At 38.6% G+C, this 23126-nt stretch overlaps 1 long non-coding RNA gene across 1 annotated transcript; it reads right to left on the bottom strand.

Moving 5' to 3' along the window:
• Window positions 1–338: 338 nt before the first annotated feature.
• LOC121108583 lies at window positions 339–17477 on the bottom strand. Its single transcript, XR_005843212.1, has 3 exons — window positions 17365–17477; window positions 5044–5204; window positions 339–669 (listed from the first exon to the last, which is right to left on the bottom strand). It is a non-coding gene; the product is annotated as an uncharacterized LOC121108583 (long non-coding RNA).
• Between the last annotated feature and the right edge of the window lie 5649 nt (window positions 17478–23126).

Genomic DNA, 23126 nt, shown 5'->3' with positions numbered 1-23126 from the left:
AATATATATATGAATGCTGTAAGAGATGTCTAAGTAACTAAACCAAGTGAAAGAGAGAAAGAAATAGAAAAGTTCAGAAAACTTCAGACAAGGAAACAGTTCCTGACAAGAACAGAGGAATGAGTGTGGTCAGACTTGGAGCAAGGTCAGACACAATTAATTGCCTGAAAAAACAAACTGTGTTGCAAAACAGAGATGGCCCATACAAGTTAAAGGTTCAGTGCAGACCTGCAGGATGCCAGTCAAAGCTGTGGAGGAGGGCAAAGCCCTGGTGCAACAAGCAATTCAGCAAACTCACCTGCATCATAGGGTATGTCTTTTTAGGTCCCTGCAGTTCCCAGAGTTCCAATTAGAGGTGAAACTCCAAGTACTGGAACTTTTGTAGTTTTCTTCTCTTTTATTTATTTGTTTGTTTGTTTGTTTTTGTTTCTGCATTTACAAGTGAGTGCTTTATGCTGAATTCTGATCTAAGCAAACAGAAGGACTTAGAAGAAATCTTGTAGTCTTGAAGCAGGCAGGTCAGATTTGGCTGTCCTGGTCTATTCATGTTCCTTCTACAGTTGGATTGTAGGATGTGGAAGGGGAGGACAAGGCTAGCTGAAATCAGAGTTTCCCAGATTTCATTTTATTCTCTTCTTAGGCCACAGCTACAGAGGTCAAACTCTGCACCTGCATATAATGAGGTGCATAATAATTGTGCAAAAGTATATTCTAATGTTTAGTTTTTCTTTTTTTTTAATCTTAAAGGGAGACTTCTATAGAATACATGCTGAAATGTGTAAAAGCATCAGTCATTTTTAAAATGCAATCTAAAATACATCTAGCAGATTTTTTTCCTATATAAGGTGTAATGGCTGAAGTTAAATTGTCCATTTAGCTAATCTGTGGAAAGGTACTTGGACAGAACAACTAGAGAGCTTTCATTTCTTTCCTTATGCTGGAGACATAAAGCTTAGCTCACCCTGTTCCCTTCATCATTTTCTCATACAAGGCAGCATGCTTATTTCTTCCCCAGTGAAGCAGGACACTACTGTGTAATCAGTTCTCATTATTGTACATAATGGTAAAAGCAAACAAAGCCTTACAAAGGAACAAGCATACTCTGAAAGTCTTAAATCAGTGTATTAAATGAAAGAAATGAATGCAAATTAGTAGTGACTTGGAGAACTTCTTGAATATAACGGCTTTAAAGTGATTTATTGTGTTATCAGACCCAGCTCTGGAGAGATCCACTAGGCCCTATTCTGCTAACCTAGCCTCACTGTAAAATTCATTTTAGTGTATCTGACAACAGAATCTTTCAGCCTTCAAAGCTCAGTTCCTGTGATCAGGTCCATTTGTGAATAATGGCCTAGTTTCAAGCAACACAGACATCACTGTCAGGCCTGTCTGATAGCACTCTTGTTGCTTCCTTCCAAAACGTGAATTTGTTGCTTTTGTGACTAACATAATGTTCTTATTGGCGTCTTCACAAATTTCTCTACAGCTCCCCCCCCCCCCCCCCCAAAAAAAAAAACATTCAAATTTAGCATAGAAGAGGCATGCACCATAATAAATGGTAGATTTACAGTTCTCACGGAGAACTTCGTTTCGTTTAGCTCCAAATTGTTTAACTTACATACTTATCTTCTAGAATTTGAATATAAAGAGATTCAAGACAAGGAAGAAATAAATTCATTATCACATTTTGCATGACAGAATGAGGGATTACATTTCTTGCAATTCAGAAGGTGTGGTGTGATAAAAAAACTGAAATTAAGACTGAATTGAACTATGTTTTTTAAGCCTAAGAAAAAAAATTATCACAAAATCATCTCAAAAATATCAATTGCTTTGGACTGGCAATGAACTTGCCTTCTCAACTGTGTTGTATGTTCAATAACAGCATTATCCTCTGTCACACTCTGAGTGAAAATGGCTTGTTTTCTAGAACTTTATCTTGAAATCTTCCTTCTCTTCACAGCTGGATAGCCAAAATTACCTTCTCAAAGCCGCCTTAATGCAAGGATTTAAAAAGAAACATTGCCTCTGAGGTGCAAATAAGAAAGTACTCATCTTTTCAACTCTGTCTTCTGTGACAACCACAGAATTTCTTAAGCCTTTTGGGGATTAATTCATATAACATTTCTTTGTTCTTTCTTTGCCAGACCCTTGGCACTAAGATCCTACCATCATTTGATCAGGTAATCAGATAACCACTCTTGCAGTGCAAGGGTTTGAATGTAGGGGAGTTCAGTTCAGCTTCTCAGCAACTTTTTACGAGACTGCCTTGAATTACAACTAAACTATAATTTACTGATATTGACAATCTTCGGATCCTTAGGTCCCTGAGACATGTCAGATTCCCCATGTTCAGTACAGGTCCTACAGGCAGGGACCAAAAGTTTGTGTCTCCACCAGCAAGCTCAGCATTGCAATGGAGACAGGTTGTGAAGAGGAACAGCTCTGAAGACACTGCATATCCACATGAAGTATCATTTAGAGCAGGCACGTCTAACCCACGGCCCACAGGCTGCACTCAGCCCAGCCCAGCCCCTCCTGCAGCTGCTGCTCCCTGCCCTGTGCCATCATGGTGGTGGATCTGCCTCAACAAGAGGCCCAGCCCCAGGCACACACCCATCACTCACAACAGCCACACAATGGTGTGCAATGGGCACCGTCTAGGCTGAAGACAGGGCATGGGGTGCAGTGCAGTGCTGACTCAGTGATGGCACGTAACTGTATGCACTTTGGTACACTGGCTGAACACAGTCCTGTGAAAATAGGCAGCCGTGCTTTCCATTGTGATAAAGAAGTTTGAGAATAGGTTTCAAGATCGCTGAAAAAAATTATCAATTTATGATGCAACTCAATTTTCAGTCAACATAAGTACTTTAACAGAAGATTTTCAAATGGAACGTACAGAGTTGCAATCAGATATTCAACTCAAAAATATGATCATGTCTCTACTGGACTTGTATAAGCACTCTCTTATCAGAGAGATATACCCCTCGCTTCACAATCACACCTCATTCATGTTATCGCTTTTTGGAAATAAGTACATTCCTGAACAACTGTTTTCAAGGATGAAGCACAGGAAGATTAAAATTTCATCAAAAATCTCTGACAAACACCTTGAGAGCTCACTCACTAAGAATTGCAGCCTCTGCCATCAAACCAGTCTGAGACATTAGTTTCACAAAAACAGGATCACATATCCCACTAGTTTTATGAGCTGTTTTTTTTCCTTTGGTTTTTATGTGTTAATAAAAATATTAAAAATTAGAGTAAGTTTTGTTATTTATATATGTTAACTATATAACCACCAGATGTGGATGTTGGTATGGCAGTAGAGGTTGAGCCTTCCCACTCATATCTTCTTACATTTGGTTGCTGTGTGACAGCAGCAGAAAGGCAGTCTGGCAGAATGGCATCTGACATGGAAGCACATATGAAGCAAAGGTGTGTCACTGAATTCCTCCATGCAGAAAAAAAATGGCACTCATTGACATCCATTAATGTTGGCTGAACATTTATGGAGACCAACCCATGGATGTAAGCACAGTGAGGGGTGGTTGGTGCATTTTAGCAGTGGGAACAGTGACAGTGGGTCACCACCGCTAGTGAAGGTTTTGACTAGCATGGCAGGCAGTTCACTGTTAGTAAAAATGCATAGCTAATGGTGGTGACTATATTGAAAAATTGTGGTTTATAGCTGCAAATTTGCTTTATCAATCAGAGTTACTGTGGTTATTCTGTCTGTTGTAGTTTCCATGAAAATAAATAGGAGAAAATAATTTCAGAAGAAATTATACATCGGCCCAATACAATTCCTTTTCCCTCAGTGCAGTCCAGGCAAGCCAAAAGGTTGGACACATAGTGTTCTAGCACTGGGCTTCGGGTTTACAATAGTCCCATCCTGAGGGCTGAGCGTCTGTTGGCAGATGTAGTGTACTTGGCACACTCCCGGAGTTCATTGCTTGGGTTGGTGTTACCTGGAGCGAAGCCAGTTTGCCTGCTCTGAGACATGTCTGTGATGTGAGTGGAGGTGATCCAGATGTTTTCTACAGAAATGTTTTTCTAAGCCAAACAAATATGCCAAGTTCCCTTGCTCATTTTGTGAATGTTTGGCCTTGAAGCAACTAATGCATATTTGATTTGCCATGCTATGCAACTGTTTATCTATACTATCACCTGAGAATTTCATTCCAATGTCAGTGGCTTGTAAAAATAATGAATTAAATCTGGGAGAGTGGCAATAGAAGAAACAAAGAAGCCTTATGTGGGTTTAATAGGAAGTAAGTAACAAATATTTATGGAGATGATTCTAGAAAACAGCTGCTGCAGATGTGATCCATGCTTCATACATGTACAAGACTGCCATTTGCCTTTTAAGTTCTAACGTGTTTACACTGATTCCTTTTAAAAAAATACTTATATATGGACATTTTCATAGTCTCTCAAATGTCTTCTATTTTAAAATGTACTCATTAGAATTTCTACAGAAATTGATAAGTACCACCCCTTAAAAGAGGTTTAAAGTATCAACAAGACCACACCGTTTTACTTATTGATTAAGCTCAGATTAAATAATCCTAATGAAGTCAGTATAGCACAGGTGAAGTAAAATCAATAAAATCTATACTGAACTTAATTGCAACCCAAAATTCACAAGCTAGAAAGGAAGATAGGTAAACTAATGTGGAGTAAAAAAATAAAATTTGGATTCCCATGCTTTGTCATCTACACTGCTTCATACGCATGTAGAGGAAAAGTCTTCGGAAGTCTATTTCTTGAAAGACTTTCAGCAATTGTGATGTGAAAATATGAGACTATGTAAACTTACTGTCATTTGTCTGGATCTGTTAAAGAATTTGAAACTATGTGAAAATAGGTATGTAATTTAATGTATTTTTTTTACAGTGCATGCTTATCTTATCAGTCTTGTAGTATCAGTTTGTCTTATCAGTTATTTGCTCTCCAGTTACAGTGGATGACCTTCTTCCAGTTTCTGAGCAGTATTATCGTAATGGAAATAAATATCTAAGATGTTCAGATTCTTACCTTAATAAGGATGACATTAAGAACCAGCTACTTGAAGGGATGAGTTTTGTCTTAGGGACTGTGTGCTGACTGCAGTGCTTGCAAAATTTCAAATGCTTTGAAACTGCATATTAGCAGAAGAGGTAGCATTTTGAGTGTTCCTCATGTTAAAGAGTTTTCACCTAATGATGGAAAAAAACACACAATGATGAAATCTTAATGAGGCTGATTACCTTTCTTTGTTGAGATTTAGATTTACCCTGAGCTCTAAGAGTACAGAGTATACTGAAACTAAACTAGAAAACTCCAAAAATTCTCTATACAGATACCTACATATACTATTTTTCTGCTGTAAACATAATTACTCAAACTTTCTTACTTTTTTTTTTTTCTAGAACGAGTGGTCCTGAGGATAATTAGCAACTAGTTATACAGTTCATCCAAAACTGTATTACTAAAGGGAAAAAAAGAAATTCCTAATCCCTAAAGTCTTGTTTAGCTCTATAATCTATCAATATAAAGATGGCATTAATAAGTTTGGGATTTATACATTACTGTGAACCCAATACAGCAAAATATCTCAAGCTTTTGTTTAAGTACATACTTAATAGTGTTGTTGAGAAAAGGTCCATGGTAGGGAGAAATTGACAAGGCAAAAATAAATAAATAAATAAATAAAAATAAAAAATTGAATATATTCCAATAAAGGCAGATTGTGCAAAGTGCCTATGGACCACTTAATTCCTGCTGAAGTTGGAAAGATGTGTTGTTGGCTGGCACAGGGCCAATGGAACTCTTTAAAATAGGATAAAGTAATACCTAAGAGCTCATTAACCGATCTCCTTTCAGTTCCCGGGGCATGAAAAGTAGCTTGATGATATATGGAAATATGGCAGCTTTCAAACAAGGCTAATTCAAGAAGCCTTTTTGTGTGAATGTTCTTACTACAGGAGAAAGACCAACGTCTCTTAAAATAATTAGGCTAACAGAAAATGGAAAACTTGACAGTACAATGGGAAAAGGAGAAGAGCTGTCTACCTACGTATTTCTGATAATCTCTTATCACAGTTTCAAGAAATCAGTCTGCTAATGTCTTCACTGGATAACAATGATTCAAATGTTAATGTAAAATCTGTCTTACCGCAAGCTCAAATTTCCTATTGGCTTTGATGAAAAAGAACAAAAAACAAAACAGGATACTTCTCGATGATTGCCAAAACTATGTTTGAAGACCAAAAAAAAGGCACAAAATATCCTATTATTTTCTTTGCCAACTCTAACACGGTTTCAGTAACAGGTGTAACTAGTAATTCTCCAACCAGTATGTTATTGTTCTGAAGAGGCACCCTGCTTATTTAGACATGTCTGGACATCTTATGGGATATATTAAGATCTTTAAATATTTAGATTTTCTTCTATGTAGCCTGTGCTCTGATAATCTAAATGTGATTCAATTCCCAACCAATTAAGTAAAAATTTAAATTTTATCTACCTTAAAGGGATGTTTTATGTTTATTATACAAACCAAAAATAAAATTCAGCTCCCTGGGTTTCAGATGAATTAATTTTGTTAGTGAGAAGAGCAAAAAGCTAATCGCACAGAAGTACTGAATTTTTATTCAGCACAAAGTATTTTATCTATTGTCCTCATTTACCTGCAGTAGGAGCTTAAACATAAATTTGATGCATTACGATGATAACCTGTATGAGTTCAATCCTGGAAGCGCTGAATGCCTGTACAGAGTAGTCTGTCACAGAATAAGTGTTTGGTTTCAGTCACAATCAAATCCTGTTTTTTTCACTCAGATGTCTCTTTAGAGTTCAAGTGTGATAATCCACGTGAATTAAAATAATTGGGTGTAGCCTTCTGTAAGGTTTTGTCAAGTGCTGTTGAAGGAGATGGCAAGGTTGTTCTGCTTAGAGCTCTGTGGCATCCATCACACACTGCAGTTCAACTCACACTCAACTTTATTTCAGCCAATTTTCTGAGCTTCAGATTTCTGTGATGGAGGCCTTCTTACTATGAATTAATTGAATTACATACAATTCTGCAGTCACTTTACTTCTTTCTTTAACCCATTCAAAACAGAAAATACAGAATCAGATACAAGTTGTTTCTGAAGACAGCACTGCAACCACACAAAAATATTTTCTTTGAATTGAGATGTACACAGGAATGAACTCTTCTGTGGTGGTCCAAATTATGCTTCAGGCAAGAGACATTTTTTTCAAGAATTGCACTGCAAATCTCAAAGAATTTGAGGATTACTTATTAAGCACTACTGACATTTTTGCTAACTAGTAGTAATAAGGTCAATCTTGGAGTGCTCAAAATAGGGAACATCCTTTTAAATCTTTTTTATTCTGTGCCTCACTTTCTTTATTCTATTTTCTCTTTCCTTCTAAAAGTATAAACTATTTTATGTGTCTGGAGCTGCTATGAAGATACTAAGCTGCAATTGTTAGTATTTTTTCATTCCCCATCTCACTTGCTCATCTTTAGCTACTGTAATTGTTTTCATCCCTTCTATGACAGGCTTCTTTAAAATTTATATGAAGACATGCTTCCTTAATTCTTTGAAAACCTTGCACTACTTCCTTATTTGCTTTTTTCATTTTTTTGTCTTGAGGCAAAAGTTTCAGCTGTGTGTGAGATAAAAAAGCAAATCAGTTCTTAGATTGATATCATAGAATCATAGAATGGCCTGGGTTGAAAAGGACCACAGTGATCATTTAGTTCCAACCCCCCTGCTATGTGCAGGGTCGCCAACCACCAGACCAGGCTGCCCAGAGCCACATCCAGCCTGACCTTGAAAGCCTCCAGGGATGGGGCATCCACAGCCTCCTTGGGCAACCTGTTCCACTGTGTCACCACCCTCTGAGTGAAAAACTTCCTCCTAATATCCAAGGTAAATCTCCCCTAACTTACTTAAAACCATTCCCCCTTGTCCTGTCACTATCAACCCATGTAAACAGTCATTTCCCCTCCTGTTTTTATGCTCCCTTAAAGTACTGGAAGGATATATAGCCATTAAACTTATCTGAATGGAGTATGTACATGGAAGTGACTGCAGAAGGATGCAGGAAAGAGCCTAAGACTTTTTTTTTTTTTTTTTTTTTTTTTGATAGAAAAGAAATGCAATGAGTAGCAGAACCTATTTCCAAGTTGTTCACTGTAATTATATAGCTGAGCTTTTTCTCCAGAAGTGGCAGAATATTTGGATCTTTTTTTCCTGCAGCTTGTTTTCAAAAAGCTTGCAGGTAATATGCAACCTCTGTGCCTCTGCTATGTTTGAGTAATGTTTGAATGTGTTTGAATGACTGACCACCTTGAAGCTATCTTCATGAAAGAGGAAGGAATAAAGCTATCAGTGTCTATTCATTGTAATTTCCCAGCATGCTGATTCAAGTTTTTATTTGGAAGAAGGATGCACTCATTTCGACACAGACTTTCAATATTTCCAGCTTTCAGTTAGGTAAAAGACATTTTGAAAATGGTGACAAACAGATATTACAACACTTCAAGATGGAAATGGAAATCACTAACATAGGCACCCATGAGCACCGTGTCCACATGCCCCAATTCCCTGGACATCCATTTCCAACATCTGACCACTCTGTCCATGAAAATGGACATGTGGACATTGCACTTCAAAGTGGACAAGGTCTAGTGGTGGACTTGGTAGTGCAAGGTCAATGGTTGGACTTGATGAAATTAAGGATCTTTTCCAGCCTTCTATGATTAATTTTGTTCTGTCTAAATGTCAGCCTGATTTTCTAAAGCCTCAGGGACAAAGTTGCTCTGTTGAGTGGAGTGTATTATGGATAAACAAAATATAAAGCAAATTTTCTGGAAATTGGCTTTTTCCTGTCCTGTATAACACAAAGATAATTAATTATATCTTCTAAGGCAATCATTATTGTGAGTTTTCAGACATCTATTTTAATAGCTCAATGTCTAGATGGAGATCATTGACAAGTGGAGTCTCTCACAGGTCAGTGCTGGGACTGATGCTCTTTAACACCTTCATCAGTGACATCGACAGTGGGATCAAGTGCGTCCTCAACAAGTTTGCAGTTGACATCAAGCTATGTGGTGCAGTCAGCATGCCCAAAGGATGGAATGCCATCCACAGAGGCCTAGACAAGCTTGAAGAGTGGGCCCAGGTGAACCTCAGAGGTTCAAGAAAACCAAGTGCAAGGTCTTGCATCTGGATTGTGGCAACCCCCACTATCAATACAAGCTGGGAGACAAAGGGATAGATCGCAGTCCTGCCAAAATGGACTTCAGGGTGGATGGTAAGCTGGTGAATGTCAAGTTGGAGAATATCAAGCTGGACATGAGCCAGCAGTGTGCCCTTGCAGCCCAGAAAGCCAACCGTATCCTGGGCTGCATCAGAAGAAGCACGGCTAGCAGGCTGGGAGAGTTGATCCTGCCCCTCTGCTCTGTGCTGGTTAGACCTCATCTGGAGAACTGCATCCAGATGAGGAATCCTCAGCACGGGAGAGACATGGACCTGTTAGAGAGTGCATCCAGAGGAGGGCCACAAAGATTTTGGAACACTTCCCCTACAAGGAGAGGCTGAAAGAGCTGAAGGTGTTAAGCTTGGAGAAGAGAAGGCTAGGGGAGACCCAATAGTGGCCTTTCAGTATCTAAAAGGAGGAGAGAAGAAAGGAGACAGACTACTTAGCAGGACAGGACAAAAGGAAATGGTTTCAAACTAAAAGAGAGGGAAGATTTAGAATGAATATAAGAATTTTTTTCTTTTCATTAAGGGCAATGAGGAACTCGCACAGGTTGCCCAGAAAGGTGTTAGATGCCCCATTTCTGGAGACATTCAAGGTCAGACTGGACAAGTCTCTGAGCACCTGATCAACCTGTACATGTCCCCGTTCATTGCAGGAGAGCTGGGCTAGGTGTCTTTTAAAGCTCCTTTCCAACTCAAACAATTCTACGAGTGAGATCACAGGAGAAACTAATGGGCACTCTGAACACGTACTACTCCTATCCAATGCAACATGAGCAAAGTAAATGAGGTGTTATCTTTGATCTGTTCTTATTGTGTAAGCAATAGCAAATACTCTGCTTTATTTCAAGCTCTTAATATATCATCACAATTATAATCCAACATGGTTATTCATTTTTAATGATACTTTTGTAATGAAGATATTACCTCGATGCAGTTTCTGTCATAAAAGATCGAGGATTTCTTCTATTCTGGAAACTAGATGAAATCATTTAATTTTTATTTTCCATCAGTAATAACCTGACATTGACTTTTACAGTATCTCTCTGTTGGGGCTGCAGTGTGCTTTGTAATTGAAACGATATCTTTGTGAGTAGTTAGCATTTGTACACTTTGACTGCTGTTAATAAGGAACCATACTGGGAAAAAAAACACAATGTTTTTTTTTGTGTGTGTGTATGCATGTAACTGTAGATATAGGAGACAATTAAGTTGGAAGATTTCTTATTAGAGTATGACCAGCAAAGACAGAAGAGACTGTTGATAAGATTAACAACTGAGAATAAATGGACCAACAACCAAAATTAATGGTACAATTTTCAGATATTGGGCTGCCCGTATATATCCATTTGATCTGTGTCTTTGAGATTTTCATATTGTTATATTTTTGTGTGGGAAAGAATAGTGAAATAACAGTGAATCACTCCTATGTATGGAGGAAAACTTGATAGTTCTTCTGTCTTGTTGAAAACTCTTTTCTTCCATGCTTCTGGCTAGCAACTAACAGTGATTTCTGTGAGTTTATGATTAAAAAAGAATATATTCTTTATAAGGTAGTTTAGAACATTACTGAATTTTGAGATGAACAGTAATTGCTTTCCTTCTATGGCTATCATGTGCCAGGAATGAGTCATGAATCTAATGAAATGTCAACCTCCAGCATTACTAAGTAGGCTCCCCATTGCTTTCTGCTCTGCTACTTCTAACAGCTTTGATTTGTAGTAATTTTGATGAGAGCTCTTAAATATTTGCAAACTAGCCAAAGTTTAGTTTCTTCTTGCAAAAAGAATAGAATTTCTAGATCATTGAAAGCAATCAGAAGCTGATTCAATCTGCATATGGTGAGTGATTACAATCCTGACTTAAGCAGGGCTGCAACTAGTGTGGTCTTGTCCAACACAGGAGGGTTAAAACTGTGAGAACAAGGAAAGTCTAAGGAATATAGTTTGAGAGACTTGCTCTCGTGTTATCCTGCTGCTGTCTGCCTCTTGTTTATAAAGGAAATAACGGCAATTACTTATTTTGCAGATGTACTGCAGACAGGTACAGTAATTATTCTAGACTACTGTGACAGTGGTTCCACGATCCCTTTTGCTTGGAGGACCCTTGTATCTGGATGCAGGACTTCAGAGCAGCCCTAGGGGCAAATCCAGCCCTGTTGCTGATCCATCTGTTGAAAAGTCTGTGAATTTATAAACATTGCACAGACCAGTATATTTTGTAAACCAGTCTGTGTATTGTCTAAGCAAACTGTAAATTTTTTTTTAAATTGCTGTTCAGCTTCAAGTTTAAAGTCAGATAGATATCTGTCATATTTAAAATTAAATGCCATTTACTTGAAAGGGTTTTTATTTTCTCCTGTCTTTTTCCAACAAATGAGTGGAAAAGGACATTTATGCACTACGTGTTACCTCTAGAAGACAGTATGTGAGTTCTGTCACTCAGTTTAACATAAAACAATACTTCAGACATACTGTGCTTTGCAATAATTTTGTCAGGAATCAGAATTAAGATTTTCTTTCCTCTTAAAGTATTAAAGGAAGTGATAAACAGAATGTTAGAATCTTGAAGATTTTGGATTATTTTTATGGTCATAAGTTTTATTTAGGAGAAAAAGTGAAGTATTTGATTAGCTTCAAAACCACACCACACCACTTTATTTACTTATTCATTTTCTGTCTTTCTGCATCTGGCAGTAACTATTTTTCAGATTAGATCAAGGACATAGGAATGAGAAGTTGCTGTTTGAAATCGGATATCCAAGATACAGTCTGCAGTAACATAGAGCTAAAAGTCGTTACTCTCAGCACTCTCTTCCCTCCCCTACATCCCTCTCTCTTATTTCCCACAGCTGTGAGTGGGGTGACCCTATTCTGACTGGAACCCACGGCCTCCAGCCATCAACCTCCTCACATGGGTGGTTAGTGACTCCTCTCCCAGCTGATTACTCATGCCCTTGCACATGAGAGGTACAGCCAGTGCTTGCAGGGAACAGCAGGTTCAGTGTCCCCCTTCAGGCTGATGCAAAACTGCTTGGCTGTGATGATACTTGCGCCATCTAAATCATGTCCTTGGTTTAAATTCCAATGTATTCCAACAGAGACGTGGAATGGCATGGATTGGAAGAGACCTTGAAGACCATCTAGCTTCAACCCCCTCTGTGATGGGAGATTTCTCCAGTGGCTAATTCAGGCCGTTTTGTTCATTTGGAAGATGTTGGTATATATCATATTGATCTATAAAGGAACAAGTTTGCAGCTGTGTTTCAGGACTGTTAAATGTTTGGAAACATTCTCTGTTAGTTATTTAGAATGTATGTTTGATCATCTAAAGACAGATTGTGCTGATTTGCTCTCAGAGTGGAAATTTTGCCTCACTTGAAAATATAGTATAATAAAAAAAAATGTTGTATGTAGTCAACAATGAAAAAAAATGCTGCATTTATTTCCAAATGTTTCTCTTTATGGGGTGCAGCTTTCTCACACATTTTATGTGAGGTAAAAAAACACTTATCAGAGGACATTTCAGATATGAGTAAAAGCTGTCACACATTGCAAAACTGGAAAGATTCTAGGATTAGAATCAGCAAACATTAGTTTTTCATTATCCAGCCATTTTGCTATTCTCTGGGTGTACGGAGGGGGTGTACGCAGTTTGCCATTTATTTTGCAATTATAGCTGGAATGCAAAAAACAGTGGAGCAGGACATTTGTTACATGGATTTCAGCAAATGATCTGATTATTGTTTTTTTGTCTAATCCTCAAAATTACAAAGAGTCTACTTTTCCAGTGCAATCATTAGGTTAGCAAAGGGATGCATCACGCTTGAGAGTCAAAGTTAACTTTGCTTAATAATCATAATAAATGACAGGTCTTGAGCACATAATTTTTATCCAAGTCCTCCAAGTGTTTCAACAGTAGGCCAGTGCTTTACGTACCAAATTGTATGTACTTTTCACTTTCTATTGCCAGCAGACACTGCAGATTGTCCTACAAGAAATATTGGATAAATATTGGCTTTTTTTTTTTTTTTTTTTTCCAGTTTTGAAACAAATTGAAGCAAATATTTCTACTTAGAGTGAAGAGTATGTTTCCATTTCAGTCAGAAAAGAGAACAAAGCAAGTTAGGATACAGCCTGTTACATTTTACTAGAAATTAAATGTTCCATTTTATTGGATAACAATGAAAACCATTCATTTTTAATAGAAGTAGAGCTGTAGAAGTGAAAGAAATAATTTTTGATCATCTCTTTTCAAAGTGTCAGAGGCAGCAGAAAGGGGAACATGGTAGTGGGGCCCTACAAAATCTAATGCTGTTCCTCCCTGTGCCTGAAGATGCTTAAAATCAAATCCATTTGAATGCTTTACAACACCATATTTTAGGTTACTTTAAACAAAAGTTCAAGAAATGAAGGCAGGTTCAAGTAAAAAAAGGATTTAAAAGAGTTATGCCCAACAAGCATTTGGAGATACTCATGCTCTTCAGAAACATATTTGGTGTGGCACCTGAGCATGACAACCACGTATTTAGTAACAAGAATCTAGAAAATTGAACAGTTCATCAGGTCAGCAGCAGACTGTGCAATTTAATCTTCTCTTTTTGATTCACTAGATATAAAATTTGTGAACGGAAGAGTGGATTTTGATGGCCTTTTCTGTTGCTACTGGTGCTGTCTTGTCCCTTTGCCCTCAAGAAAAGAGTGAGTTTAATGACTGAAACTCATGCAGTAGTGGACAGAGGAAGCTTATGTTGTGCATCTTGGAGTCATTAGCCCATGATGGTTTTTTCTTCAGCTTAGCCCTGCATTATGAAGCTATTTGCATCGCTCCCTCTCCTCCTTGTATAGAAGCCTCCACTTGTTAACCTTTGCACATTGGACACATTCACTCAGCAAATGTAATTACAATATACGCAAAGGAAGTGAAATCTGAGTTATGCTGAAGGCAGTATTTGCATAGCAAAACGTTTTACTGGGGAGAAATAATTAAAAATAAAATTTCTCACTTCCAATATTGCCCTTGAATGATAAGGAGAGAGAGCAAGACAAATCACTGTCACAAAATTTAAAAAAAAGCATAAAAAATGCAAAAAATGCCATGACAAACTGTATCACTGAAGCTGCTTATGAACATTGTTTGGAGTGGCTTATTTATCTTAACACTGAGAAAACTATTTTGTGTGTTTTTCAGCCTAGTGAAATCTACCAGTGAAATTACTTACCTTCTGCATGGAGGAAATACTGTAATGGTATTCCTCATACAATGACACCCTTCTTTGCATTCTGACTACTTGGACTCTGAATAAAAACATGCCCTCATAGTTGTCCTTACCAACCCCATCCACTGTCCAACCTGTAAGATTTGTACCCCTTGCAGAGGCAGCACTACTACAGCAGCAGTGCTACAAGCAATCTAGATGTCTATTTATTATGCTGGCTGTCAGAGCAAGACAAAGCTTGCAAACCTGATAGGGATTTGTGCTTATAACAGGTAGACAGCGAAGAGATTTGAAATGTGGAAGTAGAGGCAGCATCATTTGGTCCCTGGTGCACAGGATGAAGCTGCAGTGTCTCATACATTGTCTGAGCCCAGCTTATTCTGATCTGCTTTGTTCTTGTTTTAAGAACAAGGACTCCAAGAGTCCTGGTATAAAAGGATAATTTATATGTTCCAGTTGCTTAATCTTATGCATAACCTACTTGCGTATTTTTCTGATCTTTATGTTTAATCCAACATCACTGGAGTAAATTCATTATCACAAAGACTATAGATTACAGCTGCTCTTTTTGGCACGTGCAAGCTCTAAGTGAAAGATTAACAGATTAGATACACAGGTTTTAGTCATATCTGCACTGTTTAAAGGCTTTGAAATGGGTTTATTTCTGGAATTATAATGTCTTAGAATTTCACCAACAAAATGCAGGCTGAGAACTGCACTCTCTGGGTGGCCTGTGTTTTTACTCTGGTGATGGTAGATGTTTCCTGGCCTCTGCAAACAACCACAACCTCAAAGCAAATTGTGGGTTTTTTAAAGAGAGGGAAAAGTAAATTGGTATACAGAGTGCATGAACAATGCATTGACTTCTGTGACCCATCTGTCAAAGGAACAGTCATTTCCCACTGTAGGGTCAAAACAGCAGCTTTCCTCCAGTTATTGAGCATCTGTCAACCCACTCAGACGTGACTATACATCCAGGCTTCATTTTTCTAAAGCTATGGTTACACTTCTTTTGTTTCTGGCTTGGGGCAAATATGAGGCAGTCCATTTTGTGTTGTTCCCTATAAATCATATCTCTGTCACAGGTGTTATTCCTCACAAAATTCCCAGGTGCCAATTAGGCCCACTTTCCACGTCACCATCCCTCAGTGCCTCCTGATCCTTTATATTCTCCTCTATTTCCACACTGACCATTTAGATCTTACCTCTGCTTTCCCTTTCTTATGTGAAAAGAATTAAGTCCACTAGACTCAGAGGTTCATGTAAAGATTATAACCATTAGATATTACAGTTTTTTTTTCCCTAAGGCTACGTCGTGTGCTATGGAAGTAAATCATAAAATTTTGTTCAGTATTGCAACAGTTGTGATGCAGCCTGAAATCATTTTAACAGGTATACACAATAAAAAGCTTAGTCATTGGAGCACATATGATAGTTTTGGCTGACTGATGTCTTCCTAGCTGGCATTTCAGGAAGTCTACAAAAATGTGCAAAAATATTCTTTTGTACTGAGCAAATGACATCGCTCTTTTTGGCAAAATTGAGGTAGGTGTTCATTGGCAAATAGAGGATGGCAGATGGTCAGAAGAGAGAAAACAGACCTGTTCTTTTGTCCTAACCGAGCTTCTGGCTTCATTTTCCAAAAAGAGCACTATCTGAGTTAGCTTTCAAAAAGGATTTAGGCCTTTCGTGCTTTTAATGAGAAATGAATGACTTCTGCTCTCTCTGCTCCAGCACGGTAATTTTGTTTATTGCTTAATTAGCTTTTCATGAGTTTTGTATAAAGCAAAAAAACCTTATCTGTTCATTACTCATCTTTGCATACATCTTGTTTTATGTGAGTGTGTTTGCTGTTTGGGTTTATTTAACCACAAGTCTCTACTTGGACGTTTTCTGGCTTTTCTCTGTCTGGGATTTTACATTTCCTTACTGCCTGAAACAGCCCAAGTTTTTATTCCGCAGATCAAATGAAATTTTTTACTACAACAAAATGAAAGCCTATTTATCTGATTCTAACTAAGCCTTCATAGAATTAAGCAGGTCCCTGAAATAATCCTGCAAGGACTTACAGGGCAATTATTCATCTTCCATATCCGCACGCATACTTGGGCTGTTAGAAGAACACTGATCAGGGTCACCTGTGTTTTTGCACTGACATCCTCTCACACACTTCCACTCACATCAAAGTTGATAAGATATTAACATAATCTGCCATGTGGGCTTACCATGAATTTCATTCTTTCTGGAATTCAAAAAAAAAATACCTTTTCTTTCTCCATTTTAGGACATTTTACCTTTCAGTTTTCATTAAATATGCCCTTTTTAGCAAAACTGGAGCACATCTTGTAAATTTCCCTCTAGATCACATTAAAACTTTTCTTAGTCATTTATCTAGAAACTCATTTATATCCTTGGACAGTCATAGCTATCATGCATCTACTTTGGCAGAGAAAAGTGGTAGAAAGGCTGTAGGGTAAATTTCCTTACTTAAAACAGTCTGGAAAGGTCTGAACAGAGTTTCTTTGGCAAAAAAGTACAACTTTCGACTGTTCTTTAATGAGAATTGCAGAGCAGGGTGAGACACCTCTAGTGCTGTAACATGCCCATGCTGCCAGCCAACTGTCTGATTTTAGTTATACTGGTATGTGCTCTATAACTCTGTGGCTTTTGTCTTTTTGTAAAGTATTAGTATGAGTAACAGGAAACGAATAAAAACATTCAGTAAAATGTTATTTCACTCTGTTATGGGACAATACAGAGAAAGTGACAGATAAGGGAGTATTGCTACAAGCTGCTATCCAGATGTTCCTGAATTTCTGAGAGTTTTATCTCAGTAAGTTTGGGGTTTATTATTTGATAAAATTGTTTATAACTTACTATAGGTCCAGGGCAGCTGAAGTTACTCTGAGGTAATCAATTGGTTGAAAAAGTTGTTCGGGAATCTTTTTCTCTTCAGAATTCACAGCAACTGTTACCTAGGAGGAGGGGAGCATGGAACAGATATTGTGGAGTCTCCATGGATTCATCAAGGACTACTACATAGAGAAGTGAAAGTGATCTTCAAGAGCAACAGGTGGCAGATGTTCCCATAGAAGTCTGTGTCCTGAACTGGCAGGTATAAAGCAGAATGTCTCATTTACTTCATGTGAAATTAAGCTCATGTGAAATTTTCTGGGGACTACATGTAACTAAATACTCCATTGCAAGGTTTGTATTTCTTTACAGCACGTGAGAAATTACAAAATCACAGAATTTCAGGGGTTGAAGGGACCTCAAAAGATCATCAAGTTCAACTTCTCGGCTAAAGAGGGTACCCTACAATAGGTTGCACAGCTGGGTGTCCAGCCAGGTCTTTAATATCTCCATAGAAGGAGACTCCACAACCTGTCTGGGCAGCCTGTTCTAGTGCTGTGTCACCTTTATCATGAACAAGATATTCCACATGTTTGTATGGATCTTCCAGTGTTCAAGGTTCAGCCCATTACTCCTTGTCCTGTCACTACACACTATCGAGAAGAGCCTGGCCTCATCCATTTGCATCCCATCTCCCTTTAGCTATTTGTAAATATTAATCAGTTCCCAAATGCCATGGTCTTCCCCAAGCTGAACAGACCAGGTTACTCAGCCTTTACTCATAAGGGAGATGCTCCAGGCCCTTTGCCATCTTTGTGTCCCTCTGCTGGACTCCTTCTAAGAGTTCCCTGTCTTTTTTGAACTGGGGAGCCCAGAACTGGACACAGTATTCTAAATGGGGCCTTGTCAGGGCAGAGTAGGTGGGAAGGATCACCTCCCTTACCCCAGGATAACTTTGGCTTTCTTGGCCACTGCTGGCTTGTGGCCAAACTGTTGTCCAGCAGAACACCCAGATCCTTTTCTGCAGAGCTCCTCTCCAGTAGTGTACTGATGCATGCAGTTATTCCTCCCCATGTGCAAGACTCTACACTTGCTCTTGTTAAACCTCATCAGGTTCCTCTCTGCCCATTAGCAGTACAGAAGTTAAAAAATTTTTGGTGTGATCTACTCTTTGTTTGAATGCTTGTTTTATGAATGAAAAAATCAAACTACTGTTAGGAACTGATGGCCAATTTGCATTTTTGGAAGTATTTAATGTTTTTTCTCTGCTCTGCCTTGTGCTTGGGACAGATTAATGGCAATGGTATAAATCCTCTGAGAATGACGCCTAGTTGTAGTTGTACATCTACTCTAAAATTAGTGTAAATATATGCCAGTTGCAGTAAGAGTGGTTAGTCTGAACATATGCTATAACCCACATGCTTTCTGAAGATACCTGATAGAATTGGCATTGCTACCTCAATGCCTCTTCTGAACAAGGCCCCTCATGACAAAGGCAAGGACACAAATTAATATAACTGATATCCCCATGGATTCTTTCAGTCTAAACCACCTGCCTTGGCTAAGTGCCTCCTGAAGCCAGTGAATAATTGAATCCTCTTCATAAATAAGTTTCCTTTGAAGGTCAAGAGGAAAGTCGTAACAGTGAAATGTTTTGATTATACAATACTGGGCATCTATGTGGGCATCTATGTATAAGACATTAATTAAAAAAAAGTTTAGTTTGAGAGGTTAGTTGTATTTCTGTTAACAGTACAGGAATCTGCTGTATATTTCTTTGTTGTGACATATTTCTACCTGCATCATCGTGGTATTGATTTTACTGAAGAAAGCCCTTCTACACCTTCCAGTCCTCCTCACAGAGAAGACAGACATTCCTCTGTAAATTACAAAAGTCTGTTCCCTTTAATAATGGAAAGAAGCAGAATTTAGGTACAATTAATTTTAATGACAGTTTAATTTTAAGAATTCTTATGACTCAGTCTGCAAGGAGAGTTGGAAATGTAACTCCTACGTCTTTAGACACAGAAAGTGTAGGTTCAGATGTTTTTCTCGCCCACTCTAACATTTCAGAATTCTCAAAGTCAGTGTTGTTATTCTCATTTTCAGATCTAATTGGCCATCCTGCTAAATTTTCCTTCTGCTATCAAGCACTGGCTAATAATCTGGCTGCAGGAAGAATAAGACGTATGTTTTCATAGCTTGTCAGTGGGCAATAAATGTCAGTCCCATGAAGTGGACTGGTCTTCTAGTAGCAAAAGCTTCAGAAAGGACTTAGAGAACATCAGTCCGAGAAGCACAAGTGCATACACCACCTTGCAAAGGAACTGCAGTTGTTGTGTGAACCATTTAATTGCTACCCACTTATCCAGTGATGTAAAACAAGTCTGTGTGAATCTATATCTTGGCTCTGATGGAACAGAGAATTGAATCATACTATAAATACTTTGCCTGTGCATCTGTGGCAAATGATGCAAATGCTAATTCCATAGCCTTCAGGCAGCCCGGAAGGGAATGATTTTAATTTCTAGTGAAATATGAACAGTCCCACTTTATCAGAGAAGGAGAGGCTGTTTTGCCAGCCAGGAAATACCTTCCAGGTTACCTGCTTGCACAGAAAAAAACTGCAGTCAGAATCTTTAAAAACCTCTCCTTCACTCTGTCATTTGAAAAGTGTGAAGCTCTGAGTTTGACCTTGGCTCTTTTTATCTCCTCTGCCATTGTCCAGCTTCATGCCAAGCTCAGAGACCAGTTGTGGCAGCAGCTGGTGTGCTGTGTGCTGTCAGTGACTTTTCCCCTGGCCATACGGATGGAGATATGGTGGAGACACTACTGCTGGTGCTGAAGCAGGGCTGGCATGCTGATGCTTGCCGAACACTTTCTGTCCTTTCTGACTGCATGTGGCAATCTGAAATGAATCCAGGCTCTGCAGCTTTGCACGGTCACATGTCCAAGTACAGGAATGTCTGGAAGGGATTTACTGCTTTGTGCTAACAGCTGTGCATGCAGGAATGTGGAGAATACAAACCGTACCCTTCCTTTGCATTGTCCAAGGGTGATGCAGCCAGGGCTGAGAATAGTGAGCTGTGTTACGCTGGGAATAGACAGTAGCCTCAGTCCCATTGCTATTACCAGAGCAGATTCTTCCATAGTGTTTCAGGTATGGTTGATACTGTTTTATTACAGCACTTGGGCTGTAAATGATGTCTTGGAGCCCTCTGCACCTGCACTTCCCTCAGAGACAGTGTAAGATGCTCTCTTTGTTGCTTCTGCAAGCCTTGACTGTCTCTGCCTCAGTCTATAAGCTGCGTTACAGTAGATGGGTATCTGATATATTCTTATACTGGCAAAGGAAGACATTTACAAATCATCAATGATTTTTTTCCCCCACGGCCTTTCCTTCAGGGATGGAGGCTGAGATATTTCCAGATCTTTGCCTGCTGCTGTGAGCAGAGCTGAGCAGCTCACAAGTCAGACATTTCATATTAGCCCCAATGCAACGCACAATGTCCTACTTGACAGCAGAGTCACAAAGTGTTGTTTTCCACAAAATACAGCAAGAGGTGTTTCCATTAGAGAACATCAAAACATTGATTTAGCAGTTTCAGATGATATCTTTGCTGCAGTAAAAGCCTAAGCTAAAAATGTGGTTTGCTCTTGTTTTGAGAGATATTTCCTCCTCTCTTCACCCCTCCTTTATTTCCTGCATTTACAGACTCAGAAATTGAAGTCCTGCTCTATTTTTAACCCATCTTGACACAAGATATGTGTGAACTCATCCACACCGCTTCGCTGCTTAATGTGGGGAGCAATCTAGGGCTGAAAGAACAATTCCAAGTGTTGCATGTCGTCTTGTAGAGCTGACATCCAGACATATTACCAGCTGAAGCTGTGCTCTCAAACCTTATCCACAGTTGTACTGAACATGAGAGAAGCAGGCCTACTTCTGCTTCTGTAGCACACCCAAGCTAAAATATCCTTTGCTGTGGGCCATGCCTCATCTTGGTGGTGTTGGGCTTGCCATCACTATCATTCTTTTCCTGGGCTTTTACCTCCCGGCTTCTCCTGTAGGACTCAGAACTGAGAGCATACTGATCAGTCCAACAGAATTTTTTTACAGGAGTTCTTGAATCTTCAAACTTGTATTTTCTGCTTTGAGCTTTTCCATTGTTGTATTCCACACTTTTTATGTATTTTTTTCATCCTCTTCCTCACATTTCATAAATGGAAATGGATACTCTTTTTTTCCCCCTTTCAATATTATTTGTTTACTTATTTATTTTTATTGAAAGGCATAGGTATTCCCTTTCATAAAACAAGTGCATGCCAGCTTTTCTCCTTCATCAAAGATAGAGAACAATTCATTTGTTTCTGCCTGTATCAACTGCTGCTAGATTTATAATTCCAAGTTCTGGTATCTGAGCACGTCACTGAACAAATTCAACAAAGAGCTTAAAAATATCTTCTGAAAATATGTGACTTTGTAAGGCAAAACAGGATTATTTTCTCAGCCTCATCAACTGCCCTTGCCAGATGCCTGCCATGCCAAAATTGGAGGCAGAGAAAAAGAGAAAAAGGTTTACTTGTGGTAGTGAGAAGACCTGTATCTCTTTTGCAAATAGAAGGAAAAATATTGCTTTGGAAAGCAGATGTTTCTGGCAGGTGATCAAAGCTTGCTCATACAGCAAATAGTGTCATCACAATTTCATTGGAGTAAAAGTTTTCTCTGTTGTGTTTCTAGCCTAGCTGTCATAATGAGCTGCTCCTGCTTTTTGTAGCTATTTGCAGTATAACACTGGGCAGCGTACTGGCCTTGCTATTTGTATTTCAGCCCCAAGTGAATGTGGAGCCCTGTAGGATAACACTATCATTTCTTGGTGTTGGTTTTTTTTTTTTTGCTCACAGTCTGATCTTGTCTTTTTACATCCTGTAATGGCTTTATATCTTCCCTTACACAGAACTGTGTCACACAAATCTTCTTGAGTGGTTTCAAAGAGGAAGAAGAAGGGAAGAGAATGTTGTCACAAGCTGTGATGGTCGACACCATCAAGGTGATCTCTTCTTGGATGTTGTTACCCAGTGGAGCTAGATTAAAGCCACCACCAGAGGATGACACCGTCATTCTTCTCTGTAGACATTAAGAGTGGAAGGCATAGCTCATTCTTATGAGAGTTTTTGGCACAGATGTAAATTCCTATTTTAATTCTGGGGAAGAACAGCATTCAGAACTGATCACACTTTGAGAAGTGTATGTAAACTGATATATGTTTCTCATTGACCAAGAGTACATTCCACGACCTTTCTTGAAGAAGACAGAAAATGATTTCAGCAAATCAGTTTAAATAAGTCTAAATTTTCTTTTGAAAAAGGTCATTTTCTTTGTGGTAGCTCAAAATAAGTTTTCATTGGTTTTGTTAATAGAACTATTCTGAAAGCAGTACACTTGCCTTTCTTTGCCTTGTGTCATGTCACAGGGATTCCAGCTGGAGGTACCACACTTCAGTTTGGCCTCACTTTTTTAATGAAAGTGAAAAATCTTCATGGAGCTGTCAGTTACTTCACTAAAGTCTCTTCCGGATAAATGAACATATGAGATCACTGCAAAATTGAATCCCTAATTATGGATCTCAGTCCTGCAGCAAAACAGGCCTGTGATGCATGAAAATGCAGTAATCAAGACTGAATTTGAGCCCAACAGAAGCATTGGCCGCAGTGCATACAATCCAAACAGAAAAGTACTAAAATTGTCTAAGCAGCAGCAGTGTATAAGTATTTGGTAGCACTGT

Source organism: Gallus gallus, chromosome Z (assembly GCF_016699485.2).
Source record: "Gallus gallus isolate bGalGal1 chromosome Z, bGalGal1.mat.broiler.GRCg7b, whole genome shotgun sequence".
Taxonomy (NCBI): domain Eukaryota; kingdom Metazoa; phylum Chordata; class Aves; order Galliformes; family Phasianidae; genus Gallus; species Gallus gallus.
Note: the sequence above shows the minus strand (reverse complement) of the source record. Positions and strands in the feature narration are given on the sequence as shown.